The sequence below is a fragment of the Saimiri boliviensis genome, chromosome 8 (assembly GCF_048565385.1).
Source record: "Saimiri boliviensis isolate mSaiBol1 chromosome 8, mSaiBol1.pri, whole genome shotgun sequence".
Taxonomy (NCBI): domain Eukaryota; kingdom Metazoa; phylum Chordata; class Mammalia; order Primates; family Cebidae; genus Saimiri; species Saimiri boliviensis.
The window spans coordinates 107,687,529-107,706,560 of NC_133456.1; the positions used below are offsets into that span (position 1 = coordinate 107,687,529).

Sequence of the window (19,032 nt, forward strand, 5' to 3'; positions counted from 1 at the left end):
CTCAGTAGCTAGGATTATAGGCACCCACCAACATGCCCAGCTAATTTTTGCATTTTTAGTAGAGACAGGGTTTTGCCATGTTGGCCGGGCTGGTCTCAAACTCCTGACCTCAGGTGATCCACCCGCCTCAGCCTCCCAAAGTGCTGGGATTACATGCATGAGCCACCGCACCTGGCCTCCATTCAATTTTGCAAATATTTCTGCCTTAACTGCTTCTTGCAGTGAAGCAATAGACCAAAAAATAAATGATAAATTATTTGTGCTAGGCACGAGAAGGGACGCAATACCACCTAATATGCGACATTAAAAGGGAACATGCGTGAGGGCTGCAAACACCAGCTTTGCAATCAGACTGCCTGAGTTTGGTAACTGGCAGTGGCCAGCTTCTTGTCTGTAGGATCTGAGGTGGGTCATCACACCTCTCCCGGGGCTTCTTTTCCCACGCCTGTACATGGAGCATTAATAGTGCCCATCTCAGAAGTCTGTTGAGAAGACTGAATTATTATATGTAAAACACATAATCAGTACCTGGCACTTGGTAAATGACAACTAAGTGTTAACTATTCTTATTAATACATAGTTCTTTCTTTTCCTTTATTTCTTTTTTTTTTTTTTAGACAGCATCTCACTCTGTCACCCAGACTAAAGTGCAGTGGTGTGATCTCGGCTCACTGCGCCCTCTGCCTCCCAGGCTCAAGTGATTCTCCTGCCTCAGCCTCCAGAGTAGCTGAGATTACAGGCACCTGCCACCATGCCTGGCTAATTTTTGTATTTTTAGTAGAGATGGGGTTTCACTATGTTGGCCAGGATGGTCTCAAACTCCTGACCTCAACCGATCACCCACCTTGGCCTCTGAAAGTGCTGGGATTACAGGTGTGAGCCACCATGCCCGGCCCTATTCTTATTAATACATATTTCTGAGAAAATAAACAAAAATGGCTTGGGGAGAGAGTTAGCCTAAGGTACTCAAGTATACTTAGAATGTTAACCAATTTGATACTGTGGTACTCGCTGGAATGCAGGTACTCCCAGGGGCTCCAAGGTACGTTAATTGGTCTGTGATGTTTTGATTGATCCTTGTCTGTGTTTCAGAAAGCCTTGCTCTGGGTTTTGCTGCCATGAGTTGCAGTCTAAATCATGATTCCCAGCCAGAAAAAAATAACGAGCAGCAATCTAATGCAATGAGAGCCCGACAAAACTATAAAACTTAGTTATTTCAAAATGACACTGCTATTTTTTTAAAAAAGATAACAAAATATAACACAGCCATTGGATAATTTCTTCATACACTCCAGAGACCCTGGTTTTAAGTACTTGATCGCAGGCCATGAGAGGAGGTAGAATTATCCCTTTTTTATTGAAGTGGTTCAGAATTGGCCTCTAATTGACCTGGGAGTAGGAAGCAAAAAGAATTGGGTATAAAAATATTATGGGGTTCACTTGAAACCAGCCAAGCACTTTAACCTGCCTCTGAGGGGGTCTCTGTCCATCTTTAAAACCTGGTTGAAATAAGAAAGGAAAAGCTACCAGTGTTGCTCACTAGAAACACAGAAAAGGGAATATAAAGCCATGTCCACACGGTGCACGTTAGGAACTGATGGGACGGCACATGAGACTGTCAACTCCCAGGTGGCTTCGCTGTAACTGAGACTCCTTCCACAGTTAATATTGAATATAAAGTAATTCTGCTGCCACGCTGCTTGTGACCGCCAGCATATTTCATGTGTACAGCACGTGGCAGGCAAGCATGGATAATAAGAGCTCAAGCCTCCAAAGGACAAATCTGGGTTCAAATCTGATTGGCAGAGTCCCCTCGGGCATGTGGCTTCATCTTCTTTTTTGTTCAGAGATAGGGTCTCGCTCTGTCACCCAGGCTGGAGTGCAGTGGTGCAATTTTGGCTCACTGCAGCCTCTGCCTCCTAAGTTCAAGCAATTCTCAGCCTCCCAAGTAGCTGGGACTAAGGCACCTGCCACCACACCCGGCTAATTTTTTTTTTTTTTTTTTTTTTTTTTTTTTTGTATTTTTGGTAGAGATGGGGTTTTACCATGTTGGCCAAGCTGGTCTTGAACTCCTGGCCTCAGGTTATCCACCCACTTTGGCTTCCCAAAATGCTGGAATTTCAGGCATAAGCCATTATGCCTATGTGTCTAAATTCTAAGACACCTATCTTAGAATAGGCCAGGCACTGTCCTATCAGGCGGCCTGCCCCTTCTCGAGGCACTCAGCAGACATAGAGTCTCACGTCATCTGCCCATCACATACAGACATTCTCTCTTCCTTTTTTTCTGGCTACCATCACCCTCTCCATCCCCTTCTACCTCCCCCATTTCCAGACCTCAGAGCTCCACTCCTCTCTTTAGGAGTTCAGCTCTTTTCAAAATAAAGCTCCTTTCGTCTGTGTAACAGAAGCAAGGGTTACTCCAGGAATTCAGCTCTCCAAATCCTGCTGACCCACCAAAAGGGCAAAAAGAAAAGTATTTCTGCTGCTTTCTGACTTGTCTTCAGCAATGACAGTAAAACACAAGGCAAAGGCACATACACCAGCCTGCATGCTTCTCTTTTCAGAAAGACTCTTTGAAAAGTATTCAACTCGAGCTGAAAATGGAAGCACTCTAAATAATTTAATCACTACTATATGTTAGGGTTGGTCAGTGAACCAGCATTTTGCAAAAGATTATTTGATTCATGGCCATATATGCCTAGTGTTTCATTTTTGGAACACCACATAACTCAACAATGGAACATAATTTTCTCTCTTCAGATTCTTGTTTCTTGAATTTTTCTAGGTTACGTATGTGAATTTCATGCAAAAATTCAAAAATCTGCAATGTCAGGCATAAATGGGTTAAACCTTTGCAAGTAGCTGCCTGAATTCTCAGTAGTAGAATTGGCTACTCGTTGGGGACAGTCCACTGTGGCATTCTGGCTGGCAAGGCTGTTTAGCTGTGAACTCCTAGGGTAACACTGGTGAAACAGGGAATCTTTTTCCTTTACGTTTTCATTTCCAGGTAACTTAAGTTTGAATTTTATTTTATTCATCAAGTTTTACCGCGACCTATTTCTTTTCTTTTTCTTTCTTTTGCTTTATTTTAAGTTCTGGGATACATGTGCAGAACGTGCAGGTTTGTTACATAGGTGTACATGTGCCATGGTGGCTTGCTGCACTTACCCGTCATCTAGGTTTTAAGCCCCACGTGTGTTAGGTTTTCGTCCTAATGCTCTCCTTCCCCTTCCCCTCCAGCTCCAGTAAACCCTTTGTTTTAAAAAAACAAAACTTTTATTTAAGTTTAGGGGTACATGTGCAGGTTTGTTGCATAGGTAAACTAATGTTATGGGTGTGTGATGTTCCCCTCCCTGTGTCCATGTGTTCTCATTGTTCAACTCCCACTTATGAGTGAGAGCGTGTGGTGTTTGGTTTTCTGTTCCTATGTTAGTTTGCTGAGAATGATGGCTTCCAGCTTCATCCATGTCCCTGCAAATGATATGAACTCATCCTTTTTTATGGTTGCATAGTATTCTACAGTGTATATGTGCCACATTTTCTTTATCCAGTCTATCATTGATAGGCATTTGGGTTGGTTGCAGATCTTTCCTATTGCAAATAGTGCTGCATAAACATATGTGTGCTAATTCAAGAAGTAGATGTTAAAAAGAAAGATAAATAAATAAAAACATAAACACATGTGTGTATGTGTCTTTATAGTAGAATGAGTTACAATCCTTTGAGTATATACTCAGTAATAGGATTGCTGGGTCAAATGGTATTTCTGGTTCTAGATCCTCAAGGAATTGCCACACTGTCTTCTATAATGGTTGAACTAATTTACACTCCCACCAACAGTGTAAAAGTGTTCCTATTTCTCCACAGCCTCACCAGCATCTGTTGTCTCCTGATTTTTTAATGATTGCCATTCTAACTGGTGTGAAATGGTATCTCATTGTGTTTTTGATTTGCATTTCTCTAATGACCAGTGATGATGAGCTTTTTTCTCATATGTTTGTTGGCCACATAAATGTCTTCTTTTGAAAAGTGTCTGTTCATATCCTTTACCCACTTTTTGATGGGCTTGTTTTCTTCTTGTAAATTTGTTGAAGTTCCTTGTAGATTCTGGATAATAGACCTTTGTCAGATGGGTAGATTGCAAAAATTTTCTCCCAGTCTGTAGGTTGCCTGTTCACTCCGATGCTGGTTTCTTGTGCTTTGCAGAAGCTCTTTAGTTTGATTAGATCTCATTCGTCAATTTTGGCTTCTGTTGCAATTGCTATTGGTGTTTCCATCACCGTGACCTATTTCTGTTAGTACTTCAAAATCTTTAAATGCGGCTTTTCTTCCCTCAATTTTTATCTATTTCCAGTCCAGACCCCCAAGCACAAAAGGCTTTGGGAGGGGAAAGAGATCTTGTGCCAGGTAGTAGTTCTGGTTGTGGGGATACAGTGAAAACATGGCACATATACACCATGGAATACTATGCAGCTGCAAAGAGAATGACATCATGTCCTTTGCAGGGACATGAATGGAGCTGTGGACCATTATCCTTAGCAAACTAACACAAGAGGAGGAAACCAAATACTGCGTGTTCTCATTTATAAATGGGAGTTAAATTATGAGAACACCTGGACAGATGGAGGGGAACAGCACACACTGGGGCTTATGAGAGGGTGGAGGGTGACAGGAGGGAGAGGATCTAGAAAAATAACTAATGGGTACTAGGCTTCATAACTCAGTGACAAAATAATTTGTACAACAAACCCCCATAACATTAGTTTACCTGTGCAACAAACCTGCGCATGTACCCCTAAACTTAAATAAAAGTTTTGTTTTTTTTTTTTAAAAAAAAAGCCCACAAGGATTATACTTATTCAGCCAGGCCCTGTTCTAAGTGTTTCACATATATTAACTCATTTAATCCTGATAACAGCCCTATAAGGTAGTCAGTGTCAATGTCCACCCCCATTTCATAGAGGAATATTCTAAACTGAGGCACAGAGAGGTTAAGAAACTTGCCTAAACTTGCACAGCTAGTAGGTGGCCCAGGCAAGATTCAAGCCCAGGCAGAATGGCCTCTGTCTGTGGCCTTTGCACAGGGCTGTGAATACTGATGGTGGCTAAGTGTTAAGAAAAAAAAATAAACAAGACAGTGACACATTAAGTACCTGGGGGAAACCATTCCCCACGCGCTGATTGCCGAAGGTTATCTAAGAGGTGGCGTTTGAGCTAGAACCTGAAAGACGACCAGCAGCCAGCTACCCAAAGAGTGGGGTAGGGAGCAGGGACTGGCCTTCCAGGCAGAGGAAGCAGGAAATGTGAATAATGTGTGATGAAGACAAAGAGGTTGTGGCAGGAGCAGTAAGAAGCCACCGGCAGTCTTTAAGCAGAGCAGTGGTGTGACCTGAGCTCTTTCTTCAATCTGGGCTGCTGGGTGACCTGGGAATGCGTGACCACCTGGAACACAGGGGAGTCTGGAAGAGGGTTCTGTAGCTGGAGGGTAAGGGGTGACATGGTTTTGGGTGGGGCTGAGTGGCAAAAGATAAGACTGGATGGCCAGGAGGGCCTGGTATTCAGGACCTTATAGCCATAGAAGGAATGCGGACTTTTTCCCCTATAGCCAGGGAGGCCCTGAATGGGTTTTAAATGGAAGTTGTAGGAGCAGACCTGGGTTTTAGGAGAATCGCTCCAGCTGGAGTGGAGAAGGCATCAGAGAGAGACAAGATCAGCACCCATGAACAAAGCTGCTGGAGACATCCTGGCAAAAGGTGAGGTGACCTGAGCGTGCCTGGGGTCAGCAGTCACTCAGCACCAGGCACTGCTGGGATAAGGGACTGCCCTCATGACCTTTCCAGAGGTATTTATGAGGACAGGCTTGGTGATCAGGTGATCAGATGAGGAACAAGAGAAAGGAGGGAGGGAAATGAGCCCTCTCTCCCTGTTTCTGGCTTTGGGGAGGAAGGGGGAGCCTGGTGTTTACTGAGAGAGGGAACCTGGAGGCAGGATTGGCCAGTGAGACAAGTTCTGTTTAGGACATACAGAAGATGTCTGTGGCCAAGGTGGAAAAGCAGTAGGTATAGAGGTGGATAGAATTCAACAACTCCTCTAAGGATGGAAACAAACTATCGGAAGAGAAATTTTATAGGTTTGGGCTGGGCACGGTGGCTCATGCCTGTAATCTCAGCACTTTGACTGAGGTGGGTGGATCACCTGAGGTCAGAGGTTCAAGACCAGCCTGGCCAATGTGGCAAAACCCTGTCTCTACTAAAAATACTAAAAAATTAGCTGGGCTTGGTAGTGGGTGCCTGTAATCCCAGCTACCTGGGAGGCTGAGGCAGAAGAATCACTTAAATTCCAGAGCGGAGGCTACAGTGAGCCGAGATGGCGCCACTGCATTCCAGCCTGGGTGACAGAATGAGACTCTGTCTCAAAAAGGAAAAAGAAGTGTTGTAGGTCTGAACATTTCCTCATCACCCATTACTGACATGTTGCAGTCAAAACGAATCAGGACTAGAACTAAGACCCAGAGAAACAATACTCCCTCTGAGGACCTCAGAGCACAAGGAGATGGGCTCCAATTGCATTACCAAAAAATGGGGCTTTGCATTGGAATCAGCCCCACGGACTTCAGAGAGGTACCTGGGAATCCCATTCAAACCTGGCTTCCCATTCCTCAGATTCGGATCATCAAGTCCCCACTCAGCTTGAAATTAGACAACATGACAAAACCCTGTCTCTACAAAAAATACAAAAATTCGCGGGGTGTGGTGGGGGGGGGGGGTGCCTGTGGTCCCAGCTACTTAGGAGGATCACTTGAGGCCAGGAGCGGGAGGTTACAATGAGCCGCGATCATACCACCGGACTCCAGCCTGGGTGACAGAGTGAAACCCTGTCTCTAAAACAAACAGAACAGGTGCTCCTTAACACCAGTGTTTAACTTTTATTCCAACACTGTCTACACTTTCCCTTTCTATTGATTGTAAGGCCTTTTGAGCTGTTAAAAATTTTTGCCAGTGTTGTTTAGAAAACAAAACATGACCTGTTACTGGAAAGGGGTGTAATTTTCAGTCAGCTGGAAGATAAGATGTGAGTGATTTCTTTTTATTACAAAGTTCGTAAGTCCTCGGAGCCCACCTGTCTCCTGGGAATGATGGTTCTGGATCTACCAGGTACTGGGTCTAATCCATTCTCTCTCCTGACGAGTGGATGGGTCCAGGTTGGAAATTAAAGAGATGCACGGATTCTAGAGAAAATTTTTACCCCAGAAACAAGTCGGCTTTTGCTAAGTGGAGGCTCCTGCCGGCATCCCCTTTTATTTTATCACCATGTTTTGACAATTCATGGGAAAAAAATGTGTCTAAGAGCAAATTGAGCTCCTCAAGCGATAAACATTTAGACATACCCTGTGAATTGAGTTATTGTTCTTGGTGGGGAATCTTCCCAGAGTTTCTCTTTTTTGGAAAGAGAACGTGTCAGCCCGTTTTCCTCCCCCGGGTCTCTCCCCATGGAAGCCTCCCTCTCCCAGTCATTGTTGCAAAGCCTTGACAATAGCCCACGACTGGGTTATCCTGCAGCAACTTCCATTCAAGAGTTGAAGGGAGACTAAAATTCAAGACAATTGGACTTTAAGAGGGGTAAGAGCTGCGCCTTCAGCCAAGGGAGCTGCTGCCTTCGGGTCCGCAGGGTAGGAGAGGGCCTCGTGCCGTGGCTTCGGGTGGGTTTTGTGGGGGAGCCGGGGGTCCCCCGCTTGGGGACCGCCGTGCTGGGCATCCCGCGCGCTTCGGAGGCGCGCAGCCTCACCCGGGAGCGAACTTTGTCTCGCCTGCCGGTGCGGCGGAGAGGGGCTGGGAAGCCGAGCCTGCTCCGGGGGCGACCCGGGGCGTCCCCGGCTTTACGGACGGGCGGGGGCGCGCATTGTTGTCCAGGATCTGGCGGCGCTCGGAGACCCCGCGGCGGGCGTTGGCGGCGGCGGTGGCGCGCGGTGCCCGCCTTGCACCCGACCTAGCGGCGCGCCGGGGGCTGGCTCGGGGCGCGCGGGGCGCACCACCATGCGGCGGGCCGGGCGCGGGCGAGGGGCGGGCCGGCGGCGGGGCTCCCTGGCTCCTGGCCAGGCTCGGCGCGAGAGGCGCGAGCGGGCGATGGGCTGACGCCGAGGGCCCGCGGCAGGGGCGGCGGCGGGGACGGGGCGGGGGCGCGCCAGCTCTGGCTGGGCGGCTGCGGGCGCCGAGGCCGCCTAGTAGGCCAAGGGCCTGCGCCCGGGCGAATGGGACGCCCGTTCCGAGGGACCAGCCGCTTCCAGCCTGAAGTTCCTCGGCTCCTTTGGAAGCGCAAAAAATAAAAGGTAATGTGTCTTTGTTTCCCGGTGGCGGTGGCAGGGAGGCGACTGGCTGCAGCCTTTCGCCTTCTGTGTTTTCACGCTGGGCCGGGGAAAGGGACGCTCCGCTGCTTCTCGACTGGGGGCCTGGAGTCGTTAATTTCGCGTATGTTACAGTTTTTAAATGCAAACCCCACGTGGGGCACATACTGTGTGTTCTGCTGCAGCCCTCCCCGCGGCACCCGCGCTCTCCCCCCCACCCCACCTCACCCCACCTTGGGCACTGCAGTCCCACGCTGTCCGAATCCACATGGGGAGATTGGAAAGGACGTGGCTTTAGGCAGGCTGGGTGGGCTTTTTAAAAACCAATTTTTGGAGGTGACAGAGGAGCCCTTTCCTGGGGGTGCAGGACAAGGCGTTGCAGACAAGGGTGGCGGGGCCGGCCGCGGTCGCCGCTGCCCGAGGCAGCTAAGATGGGCTGCTTTTTACGTTCCAAATGGCTGCAGCAAGTTTGATGCAGAGAAAACGGACGCTGGGAAAGGGAGGAAAACAGAAGGGAACCCCCCTTGAGTACGTGCTCACTTAAAATTGGCTAAATGCGTTGCTTCTATATTGGAGGCAGCTGCTCAAATGTTGGTGCACGTTGAATTCGGAAAAGATTCCCCGGTGGTGCCGCACGGAGAGAGAGCTGTGTGGGTTGCCTGTGTGTAACGAGCGACTCGGTGCCTTTTTCTCCAGTACCCTGTGAGCAGAGTAACTGCTCGTAGATTCAGGCGTATTCTGCGAAATTTCCAAGGGGTGGCTGTGCTAATAATAGCTCTGGCGGCGGCTTCTTAATAGACATCCTCATTCTGAACGAGGCAGCCATGCCAGCCCCCCGGGATGTGCAGCTTGCTGAGACGTGAGAACCAATGCCCGCAAAGGACTCGCTGACCCCACCATGAATGGATGCGCGGCTCTGGCTCCCGTATGAATGGAGCATCCCGATGGAGACGCTGCTACTGCTGTTTCTGGCTTCTTTCAGTTGGAATCCTCACAGATAGTGATGAAAGGGGTTGCTTGGAAAACCTAGACAGGCACATTTCTAAGTCTGAGCTGGTCGGTGGTGACAGCCGGTTCTATTGGGATTGGATGTGCCTTGACCTGATTGAGGGTTCAGCCGCTGGTACCCCCCTTCCACCTCTGCATCCGTAAGTCGTCCTTTTCCATCAGCGTGACTGATCTGTGGGAAAGCACCGCTCAGAGAACCCGGGACAAACTGCTGACTTCATCCTGGGAAGCCACTGCTGACACTGGGGAAAGTACCTTAGGAATTGGATACAGTAATGTGTCCCTTTGACTTCGTGAAACTTAGCTGTGTATGCCTCGTCCTTCAAATGTGCAGCAAAGTGCTTTTGCATTGGTGGGGTGGGGGGGGGGGTGCAGGAGTGAGGGGAGAGGAAGACACATTTCATTATTTTGTTTTTGGTCTTTAAATTGCATCAAGCCCATTCATAGCATTAAGCCCCATTTATGTTGAAGTGTGACTTGGATAGGGCCAGATGCCCAAAGTGTCAAATCAACAGAAATCTGGTTTGGTTCTCAAAGTGTTAGGCTTGTCTCTTGCAACCTAGAAGGTCAGGAGATGAGCCAATTTGTACGTTGTACTCTGTTGGATCCATTCTGTTACAAAGGATGTTTGAGTTTATTCAGGGTGCAGCAGCAATATGGGTCCTGTGGCAAATAGATTTGAATCCACTTGGTCCTGAGAAGTTAAAAAGCTACAATTAATTGAATTAGAGGCAATATTTGGACTCGCTTTGAAATTAACACTAGATTGTCCAGCCAATGAATACAGTGTTTCCTTCAGCTAAGTAGGAGAGAAGTAATGACTGGTGCTTAAAGTTGTGTGGGTAGAAGTAATGTTTTAGGGAAAAAAATAAAGGGGAATTAAATTCATTGAAGGGGAATTGTTTAGTAGAAATGAGGATCAGAAAATCTCTCCACCTTCTTTTGTTCTGACCAAGTGTGATCTGCCACTGCTATTGCTATATTGTTTTTGGCATTTGTCTTGAACTAATTTTATTAATAAGACTTGTTATTTATGGCACAGGGTCTCTTTGTAATTTGTAGACATTGTTATCAAGTCCCCCGATAGCCTGGCAGGTGGCTGGTGCTATTAGCATGATCCTGTCATTGGGGAAACTGAGACCCCTTGAGGTTCAGTGAGTTGCTGATTTCATAATCCATGAAAACAGTGTCCCAGATGCGCACCACCCTTGATTTTATTGTCACAGCAAAGTTACAGCCTGAGGTCAAAGGAAAGACACACAATGAGTCCTTATTTGGTTCTGGAACTTGGGAGAAGAGCTCTCTAGAATAGCAGACATGCAAGAAGTACCAAGGAAAGATCTCTTGAGTAAGCCTTAAAGAGTGGATGCAAAAAGTGGGATTGGTTTGTAATGTGAAAGAAAGGGATGTGGAAGGTTCAGAGGTCTCCTATTGAGGGTACTTGCCAGGCTACCTTTGTCTTTAAGTGTCCGGCGAAATGACCATCAAAGATCATTACTGACTTTACTGCGTAAATATACCACTTGGTTCACATTGTTTATGTCTGCATGCACGTGTGTGCACACCACACTTGTAGTTCAATTCATGTGTCCTGCAAGCCATATACTTACCCCTTACCAGACTTGGGTTTAGCCTGACGCATCACACTGAATGAAACTATAATGGGGCAATTTACAATCTGAATCTTTGTTCTTAAATAGTTTTGCATATTTTTAAAAAAGGAACAGTATAAATTTGGAGAATTCCTAGTTCAGTATGTCAAAATGAGAAATAGACATGCTAACAGTTAACTAGCTTATGAAGTTCTTTTAAACTACTCTCCATAGAGTATTAGAATGTCTCAGTCTGGGGTCAGCAGTGACTTCAATTCATACGTCATATTTTTTGGATAGCACCTGATGTGATGATAACACTTGTGGCAGAAATTCTCTTTTTTGGTTTATTTGTTGTGAAAAAATCTCAGCATCTTAGAAGCAATTTCTGGGGCCTCATAGGAGGGCAATAGGGTAATGACCTTCTAATGATTCTTCCGTCTAAACCCTAAAAACTATATTCCTCTTGAGCTAAAACAGGAGCTCTCTTACCTTAACAGGATCAGCAGGTAACTCAGGCCCATGTACCCTCATGACCTCCCCAGGACATTGCGTTTTTAATCCAGTCACCCCACCTTGCCTATTTCTGATACTGTGCTGTCCACTGCTCTCTAGAAATATCATGAAAGGAACAACAACCACAAAGACATGTTGGGGACGGGGTCCGTGGCTTACGTCTGTAATCCCAGAACTTTGGGAGGTTGAGGCAGGCCGATCACCTGAGCCAGGAGTTCGAGACCAGCCTGGTCCAACATGGTGAAAAGCTGTCTCTACTAAAAATACAAAAGTTAGCCAGATATGCTGGTGGGCATCTGTAATCCCAGCTACTCGGGAGGCTGAGGCAGAATTGCTTGAACCCAGGAGGCGGAGGCTGCAGTGAGCCAAGATTGCACCATTACACTCCAGTTTGGGTGGCAGAGTGAGACTCCAACTCAAAAAATAAATAAATAAAAAGATGTTGGATGTCTCTGAAAAGTTAGGCACTGACATGAGAAGAGGAAGCAAAGGGATCATCGCATCAGTTGTGGAGGGTATGTAGATATTTTGGTTTTTCCTACAATAGCAAATCAGAGTCAGAGAACTGGGGGAAGTGGCTGCTAAGAATCTGATCTCGCAGGGAAAGTTGTGCTGCGTTTTCTCTTGAGGTGTTTATTCCAGCCGTAATTAGACTCAAGTACAACAGTAGTATTTTCCATTGTTTTGCTTCAGAACATTTCATCTCCAGAACTGGTACAGTAGCTCTTGGAACTTTGGGCTTTGGAGTCAGGATGGCACGCAAAGGCCAGACGGTCTCACCGCTGTCTTCTGCAATCAGATTTCCGCATCAGCATAAATCCAGCTTATCAAAAATTCTCTCCACAGCAGTTTCATTTTAGCTCCCTAAATCCATCAGCTGCCACCCTTTCCTTTGTCCCGTGGAATCAGCGCGTCTTTCTCTTGTAAGGAATAATTTAGACACACCCATACATTGCAAGTAACCAGCTCTACCACCAGTGGGACATTATTCAAAGAATACCTATCACTGTTCCTCTCTTACTTTTACAGAAGACGATCAGAGCTGGTGCTACTGTTTAGTACGTTGCACTGATGCTTATTGAGGGGGCCTGTGTGTGTGTGGGTGTGTGCGTGCATGTATGTCCAGTTCTTAACTATATCATTGGAAATTGGGCATTTTCTCCCTAAAGATAGACAGTCTTCCTCTTCCACTTAAAGGTGGAGATCACTGCTAAGAATAAAAGCCACGACTGTTGGAAAGGAATGGAGGACTGTAGGGAATCCAGTTCAGTTCAGTGGGCTTATTACTACGAAATAATCAAGAAGAAATGAGTGGTGGTCTCAGTTTGAACCAAATGAGTAACCTCCCTACAGATGGACAAGCATAACTAACTCTCATTCAGAGAAGTAGCTTGTAGGATATAGCTTGTTAGGAAGTGCGATCACTATGCCTTGTGGAGTTTTCTGGCTTTTTGTTTTAAAGGTGGATCTCCGGCCAGGCACGTTGCTCACACCTGTAATCCCAGTGGTTTGGGAGGCTGATGTGGGTGGATCACGAGGTCAGGACTTCAAGACCAGCCTGACGAACATAGTGAAACCCCATCTCCATAAGAATTGGCCGGGTGTGGTAGCATGCACCTGTAATCCCAGCTACTCAGGAGGCTGGGGCAAGAGAATTGCTTGAACCCTGGAGGTAGAGGTTGCAGTGAGCTGAGATCACCACCACTATACTCCAGCCTGGGCGACAGAGCAAGATTCCATCTAAAAAACAAAACAAAACAAAACAAAAAAAAGAGGAGGCTGGCCACTGAATGATGCAATACAAGAAGAAACTTGTGTGTGGTCAAGAGCACTGGTACATGCGTACCCTTTGCCCCAGACTCTGACTTATATTCACACGTTCCTTGCTCCTGTCTTCTTATTTTTTTGAGACAGAGTCTCACTTTGTTGCCAGGCTGGAGTGCAATGTCACGATCTCAGCTTACTGCAACCTCTGCCTCCCAGTTTCAAGCAATTCTCCTGCCCCAGCCTCCTGAGTAGCTGGGACTACAGGCGCGTGCCACCACACCCAACTAATTTTTGTATTTTTGGTGGAGACAGGATTTCACCATATTGGCCAGGATGGTCTTGATCTCTTGACCTCATGACGTTGCTGTCTTCTTAGCCACTATTTGCCCATCCATGGCTACTGCATACATTTTGTATGCAGACACTCACTACATTAACCTTCTGTGCGTGTTAAGCACTCTCTGGACCCTGGTTGTATAAGCAAATCACCAAGTGAATGTTTCAGACCACACCACAACATGGATCTGCTTAGACTTCAGAAACCTGAGAAGCCAGCCAAGCATGGTGGTATGTGCCTGTAGTCACAGCTACTCCCGGAGGCTCAAATGGGAGGATTGCTTGAGTCCAAAAGTTGGAGGCTGCAGTTTGCTGCGATCGCACCATTGCACTCCAGACTGCGCGACATAAGGAGACCCTGTCTCTAAAAAGTAAAAGGAAAGTTAAAAAAGAAAGAAATCTGGAAAACCCCAGTGGTCTAAACACCCCAGCAGTGTTCGGCCTCTGCTGCCCAGGCTGTGGTGTAATGGTGCAATGGTAGCTCATTGTGACCTCCAACTCTTGGGCTCAAGCAGACCTCCCATTTTAGTCTCCTGGAGTAGTTGGGACCATAGGCACCTGCCACCATGCTTGGCTGGTTTTTCAGGTTTCTGAAGTCTAAACAGATCCAGTGTCGCTTGTTAGGCCCTCCTGTGTCTAAACTCTTCTGCGTCTATACTGTGGGGTGGCTCCTCTTGCTCAGTTAGCAATACATTACCAACCTTAAAGTCTGGGCTCCTGGTCCTAATGCAAAATATCAAACCTCATAATGGTACTTTTCACTTCAAAGCCAAAACCTCTCCTGGCACATCTGAAGCTATCACTCCACAATTTCCTGTGGGATTAGCCTGTTCTTTGGTAAGGTCGCTTTCTTTGCAGGGCTTTTGCCTTTCTTTGCCCTTGCTGTATGGGGAAAGCATGAAAAAAAAAAATGGCATGTAATGGGGAATTAGATCGATAATGCATGACAGGGAATGGAAATAATAATCGGCGAGTTGCTGGGCTGTGCCATTCATAACCATAAAATGCACAATTACACTTTCGCCACATGCCTGGGAAGAAGTATGTAGATGTGACAAATCCGAACTAGGAAGCCAGACAGTGTGAGGTCCTCCAGAGCTAGGCGACATACCTACCAATAGCCAGGAGTCTAGTGTCGGCTTGCCCATCTCCCTACTCCCGCTGGCCACCCCGATACATATCTGATATTTATTTCTCTGTTTCCCAGAGAGAGAGCAGAAGAGAGGGGAGGGTGATGAGGACATGAAGCAGACACTGAGTGCAGCACAATGGGGAGCAGTGTTCAGCCTCCTCAATCCCCTTTTATGGGGCTGCTTGAGTGTTTTGTAACAGAGGAACTACAGAGTGACCAGCAGCACAGATGTAGCCTGCAGGTCTTGGCAGGAGGGGAGAAGCATGTACAGAAGGCAGTTGAAGCAAGGGCTACTGTTAGCAAGAGCTGCAGCCACGGGCTGCCCATCACAGTCAATGCCTGGTGTAGTCTACAAACCACGTGCATGGGTGATCGGGGGATTAGCCAACCAATCAAACGTTTTAGTGATATGGTGCTTTAGGAATGAAAGGGGGTGTCTAGATAGTTTTTGCAAATGAGCAAGAGCACACAGGCATTGAGGGACCTTGCCCTGGTCTCAGCTGCTGTACCAAGGCTGGAGTCCCTGCCTCCTGACACGGATCTGCGTGGTGCAACCTGGGATGGCAAACAGAGGGGAGGGTGGTGCCATCTCGCCCTGGGTTTGGTTGTCTAACTCTGCTGCTGCTTATGTGGCCTTGGGTGAATTACTGAATCTCTCTGAGACTTGGTTGCTTTATTTATAAGTAACATTCAGAGGAGCAAATGAGTTAATATCTGTGAAGCATCTAACTCTCAAACAGTATGGGAGACTCTTTTTTCTGGAGAGATGGGATCTTGCTATGTTTGCTAGTCTGGTCTCAAACTCCCGGCCTCAAATGAGCCTCCTGTCTTGGCTTTCCAAACCCTGGGGCAGGCATGAGCTACTGCATTTGGCCAGGAGACTGTTCTGGAATAAGAGAGTTTGTCTTCGTATTTCCCCCTCCCCAACCTGGCTTACTTATATTACTGGAAGGCTCAAGGATGCTAACTTTGGGTGGGGGGATTTGAACCCTTGAAGAAGGCAGCTGGCTGTGGAAGCAGAGGTGCTACTGAAATCAATAATGCATCCTCACTTATAAAACTGAAATGAATTTTATGGACAGAAAGCAGTGTAAGTGGACAAATGTTAGCTCTGATATTTCGTAAGTGTCACTTAGCCTTTCAGAAAGGGTTCTGCAGATGAAGGCATGACCCTAGACCTTCTTACCTTGTTAGGAACAGAAAGGGTTTGTGAAGAATGGCAGGTGGCAGGATGTCATAGAGACTTCTAGCTGTGGAAAGGGATTGGGTATATCACTGGGAGCTCATCTGCTACGACTGGGTCTCCAGGGAGTCCTGGAACGTTTCGGTAGAGAAGGTTGGTTGTGGGAGGGGAAAGAAGAAAGGACAGATGACTTTGCCTGTGACCTAATGTATTATGTCACCAATTCTAAGAATTTCTAAAATCCCTTAATTTTCTTTCTTTTTTTTTTTTTTTTTGCTCAAGATGAAGAAAGGACAGACGACTTTGCCTGTGACCTAATGTATTATGTCACCAATTCTAAGAATTTCTAAAATCCCTTAATTTTCTTTTTTTTTTTTTTTTTTTTTTTCTCAAGATGGAGTCTTACTCTATCACCCAGGCTGGAGTGCAGTGACGTGATCTTGGCTCACTGTAGCCTCTGCCTCCTGAGTTCAAGCAGTTCTCCTGCCTCAGCCTCTCAAGTAGCTGGGATTACAAGCGTGCCGCACCACGCCCGGTTAATTTTTTGTATTTTTAGTAGAGACGGGGTTTCACTGTGTTAGCCAGGCTGGTCTTGAACTCCTGACCTAGTGATCCACCTGCCTCAGCCTCCCAAAGTGCTGGGATTACAGGCATGAGCTTCCATGCTTGACAATTCTTTTTCAAAAGTGACCAGAAAGAGTTTTTATTTTGAAAAAAACCTAGAAAATAATTATGAAGATTAGGTCAATGAATGGCAGTTCCATCCTTTTCTGAACAAAAAAGGCAACACTGTAACCACTCCATAATGTTCTTTGAGTACTTCCCATTTATTGCCATTAATGAGGGAGATTTTCAACTACTATTTATTTATTATATTCCACCCAACTCATTAATGCAACAAGTTAATGGCAGAAATAAGCCTAGATCGTGAGCATACGGGACTCCTTTTGCCTTTTGGAGTTTTTTTTTTTTTTTTTCCTTTTCCATTACATCAACCACTCAAGCATGGTGAAAATACTGGGATAGTTTCCTTGTAATACAAGAAGTCACCGTGTCAATTTGCATAATATTCATCAAAAAATTTTTAAGCACTTAATAACCTACTAAATGTTCAATAAAATCAGAAGGAGAGATCATCTGTCTTCTGGAGACTGATTAAACAGGCACACACAGGCAACAGAAGAAAGACATTAAGCAAATGTGCAAACAGGGAGAGTATTTATAGAACATTATATCTGCATCCAAGCCTAGGATATATTTTCGGTGAGCCCTAAGGGACAGCTTATGGCCATCTTTTGCCTAGACAGGGTGGAGTGTGTCTGTCATTTGATGGAGAAATTATAAGCTGGTACTTGTTTGTGGTTCCTTCCTTACTTTACTGTGGAAAATATGGCTTTTGTCATCCACAACAATTTAGTTGGTTTGCCTTCCTGTTCCTACAGTTGTAAATCAGTCGATATTTTGTGTTATTTCCATGCAGAGATCTGCAATTTCCAAGTGGGAGAGGTATCCAAATACTCAGAGAATACTATTCAAAAACACAGTGCTTTGTTTCTTTATTTCTTTGAGACGAAGTCGCTTTTTAACCCAGTCTGGAGTGCAGTGGTGTGATCCTGGCTCACTGCAACCTCCACCTCCCGGGTTCAAGCGATTCTCCTGCCTCAGCCTCCCGAGTAGCTGGTATTACAGGCATGCACCCCTGCACCCGGCTAATTTTTTTTTTGTATTTTTAGTAGAGATGGGGTTTCACCATGTTGGCCAGGCTAGTCTTGAACTCCTGACCTCAGGTGATCCGCCTGCCTCAGCCTCCCAAAGTGCTGGGATTACAGGCGTGAGACATCATGCCCGGCCAACACTTTGTTTCTTAAGCAGCTAGATCCTCCTTTGCTTTTTTCCAATGAAACTAACCCCACTCCTAGCAAACTGACAAAACCCAACTAAAAAATTTCGTAAACTGGCTGGGCGCAGTGGCTCACACCTGTAATCCCAGCACTTTGGGGGGCCGAGGCCAGAGGATCACTTGTGGTCAGGAGTTTGAGATGAGCCTGGTCAACGTGGTAAAACCCCATCTCTATAAAAAATACAAAAAATAGCCGGGTGTGGTGACATGCACCATAGTCTCAGCTACTCAGGAGACTGAGGTGGGAGGATCGCTTGAGTCCAGAAGGCGGAGGTTGCAGTGAGCCGTGATAGTGACACTGCACTACTGCCTGGGTGACAGAGCATGTGTCTCAAGAAAAAAGAAAGCATGAACTCTAAGTTTTATACTGTGGCTTTTTTGGTTTTGTATTGGATGTAGATAAAAGCCAATATGCGAGCATTCGTCGTTTGTAGGAAAGATGGGATGGAGGAGGTCAGGTGCCATGGCTTGCCCTGCTGGCTGGGCAGTGAGGACGAAGAGGACACATGGCGTCTGCCCTGTGTCTTCCCAGCAGACCTTTCCTGAAGGAGCCTGTCTGTCCATCTGGCTTTGAAATGGCTGATTCTGGGTTTGGCTACTTACCAGTGCTCCCTAAGTACTATTCCCCAAAGCAGCCTGGCGATTCCAGAGCTTACAAATGCTTTGCTGTTTCCCTTTGTGAGTACTGGTCCCACCTGTGATTTTCTCATTACTCCTCTTCCTCTTCCTCCAAGGCTCAGACCTCATTGTCCCGTGATGTGACTCACTGTGCCGGCCTCGAGCTTCCTCTTTTGGCATTGCCAGGAGTCAGCTCTTCTGCAGCTAATCTTTCCAATCAAATTTCTCCAGTGCCTTGTCCATACATTGTCTTCTGACATTCTTTTAGCGTGAGGTGCTGCTGCCATTGTCACAGTTTAGGGGCTCTCTTTCCTGAGTCATTGAAAAATCATCACAGCTTATCCTTTTACCAGCTTCCTATACCCCCGCCACATCCACAGCCCCCACCCCTGCACCTGCATTCTCTGTAGACCACAATCCTTAACATGGAACAAAAGGCCCATCACAATCTAGGGCCTTTTTTTTTTTTTTTTTTTTTTTTGATACAGAATCTCCCTCTGTCACCTAGGCTGGAGTACAGTGGTGCAATCACTGCAACCTCCGCCTCCCAGGTTCAAGAGATTCTCCTGCCTCAGCCTCCCAAGTAGCTGGGACTACAGGTGTCTGCCACCATGCCTGGCTAATTTTTGTTTTTTTT

At 46.4% G+C, this 19,032-nt stretch overlaps 1 protein-coding gene across 13 annotated transcripts in view; it reads left to right on the forward strand.

Moving 5' to 3' along the window:
* The window catches only part of FRMD4A (FERM domain containing 4A), a 682,989-nt gene that overhangs the window by 420,364 nt on the left and 243,593 nt on the right, over window positions 1–19,032 (forward strand). Inside the window, exon 1 of one of the 13 annotated variants that reach the window (XM_074405016.1) lies at window positions 6,787–7,621. The exons of 11 other annotated variants lie outside the window; for them this stretch is intronic. The gene's annotated coding sequence lies outside the window, so the exon portion shown is untranslated. Of the gene's footprint in view, window positions 1–6,786; window positions 7,622–8,177; window positions 8,329–19,032 lie in introns of those variants that run through there. One more of the 13 variants, XM_074405015.1, reaches the window with a different exon arrangement.